The sequence below is a fragment of the Tenrec ecaudatus genome, chromosome 3 (assembly GCF_050624435.1).
Source record: "Tenrec ecaudatus isolate mTenEca1 chromosome 3, mTenEca1.hap1, whole genome shotgun sequence".
Classification (NCBI taxonomy): Eukaryota; Metazoa; Chordata; class Mammalia; order Afrosoricida; family Tenrecidae; genus Tenrec; species Tenrec ecaudatus.
The window spans coordinates 14,275,264-14,277,614 of NC_134532.1; the positions used below are offsets into that span (position 1 = coordinate 14,275,264).

General features: G+C 48.9%; 1 pseudogene; it reads right to left on the reverse strand.

The window, feature by feature from the left end:
* Positions 1 to 1,254: 1,254 nt before the first annotated feature.
* On the reverse strand, positions 1,255 to 1,779 carry LOC142443139 (ferritin light chain-like; annotated as a pseudogene).
* Between the last annotated feature and the right edge of the window lie 572 nt (positions 1,780 to 2,351).

Genomic DNA, 2,351 nt, shown 5'->3' on the forward strand with positions numbered 1-2,351 from the left:
AGGGTCGGTCGACCCCTAAAGGGGTCGCGACCCACAGGTTGAGAACCACTGGTCCAGCTAAAGGCAGAATAAATCTGGGGTGGATTGGGTGAAGTTGCTGTGGGAGGTGTTTTTAGGAAATACTTGGCAGCTCTAGGAACACCTTGCACACACACACACACACACACACACACGCACACAGGGGAACACATGAAAATACTAGCAAACAAGAACCTAAAATGTACACAGAGAGAATTCAAAAGCCAAGTGAGGTAAGAGACCATGTATAATATTTAACAAACAATAAAGGCTCACCCAAAACCCAGAGCTTAGCATCGTGATCTGCGTGTTTGTTGCATTTATAAAATGTAATACTTGGTGGCACGTTTTTTTCTGTTAATCTCATTTGTCAAACAAGGTTTTTTTTTTCATCAGTAAATGAACTCTTGTCAAACTTCATTGTGCATCGTTCAACCGGAACCACCCCTTAAATTTTATAAATTCTCTCTCTCTTTCTCCTTTCAGTGTGGACTGCTTAAATTTTTCACGTATGTAATTTTTGAATACTAAGAGGGCACTACACCATCGTCACAGGGCATAATTACCAATGAAAGCAAATTAATTAATTATAAAGATTGTTTAGCTTAATTATGTCTCCTTATTTATGTGTGTGTTATTGGGAGATAAATAGAATGAATGGGATTAACCATGAATGGTAATTTTTTTAATCACCATTATTTGCAAAAATCTGTCCTGGCACACAGACAAGACATTAAGACCAACATCAGCTTGAGAAATGATGTCCACTCGCTGGAGAGTACATCGTCAGAGGACCATACTTGGGATACATGGTGTGGAGTGAGCCTGGTCTGACGCCCACCTCCCTCCACAGTGGGGTGAACCAATAAGGGAACAGAACAGATCAGCAACTGGAGCCAATCCAAGCCACAAACCCCTGAGGAGCCTGAAAGATAGACTTCAGGCTAGGAGGGGAAATTTCCCAAACCCCCCAGGACCACTGGGGAGAGAGTCATAAAGGTCAGTGGACAGACCTGGGATTATGTATGTTTTTATGTTTGGGTTTTTTTTGGGGGGGGGTTGCTGCAAAAGGAAGCTTTACTGTTTCCATGTGGTCCCCTGCTTGGGGGAGGGGCTCCAGGGCGGTGGCGTTGCATTGCAGCTGACTGGCGCACACGCGCGGACAGGTTCAGGAAGAGGGGCTAGGGCCGGCAGTGGGGAGGCAGAGGGCCCCTGGCAGGTTGGCGCCACAGGTTCCTAGTCTTTGAGAGTGAGCCTCTCGGGCTGGGCCTTGCCCAGCCCGGTCTGGGGGCTGGCCAGCCTGCGGAGGTTGTTCAGGTGGTCACCCATCTTCTTGAGGAGTTTCACCTCCTTGTCTAGGAAGTGGTTCTCCAGAAAGTGACAGAGATGAGGGTCGGTGTGAGTGGACCCCACGGCATGCAGGTCCAGAAGAGTCTGGTTGAGTTTTTTCTCCAGGGCTAGGGCAGCTTCCATGGCATCCAGGGTTCGACCCTACTCATCTTGAGACGGCTTCTGCACATCCTGGAAGAGGGCGCGGCCACCGCGCTGGTTCTGCAGCTTCAAGAGACGCTCGGCCCCCTCGCGCTGCTCCTTCGCCAGCTCGCGGAAGAAGTACCCCGCGCCTTCCAAGGCCACATCGTTGAGATCGAAAAAGAAGCCCAGAGAGAAGTAGGTGTAAGAGGCCTGCAGGTGCAGGTTGACCAGACGGTTGACGTCGGCCTCCATGTCGGCGGAATAATTCTGACGGATCTGAGAGCTCATGATGAGTCAGTTTGGAGGTCACCACACACCAAATAAAAGTGTTCGCTGGTCCCAAGAGGAGGGGCTGGCCGAGACGAAGGTCCCCAAGTTACTTCCGGAAAGAAACCTGTTGCGTGGCGGAAGGTTGGAGGCAGGGAGTCCCCGGATCTGTTCCGTTCAAACACTGTTGAAACAAGACACAGATCCACGGGACCACGGGGCGAGCTTAGCCTTGGGGTTTTTTTTTTTCGCTAGTTTTTTCCCCCCTTTTTAATTCAATCTTTTCTTTTTGTTTTATTTCAGCTTTTGTTGTTTTGCCTACCCATATAGGCATGGGAAGCAACTGGACCAATGGTTCTGGAGGGCCTTGGGGGAAGAGGGGGTCGGGGGAGCGAGTGGTGATCAAACAATACAATAGGTAGGGGAACAAGTAGGGAATTAAATCAATAATGAGGAGGACTTAGAGATCCTGGGGGTGTTGGAACAATAGCAATTTAGCTGAGAGGCATTACTAAGAGGCAGCAAAGGGGTGAGTGTGATGGTAGGACAGGGGGAATGTTAAATGAAATAGAGAAAAGATCTAGGAAGTAAAG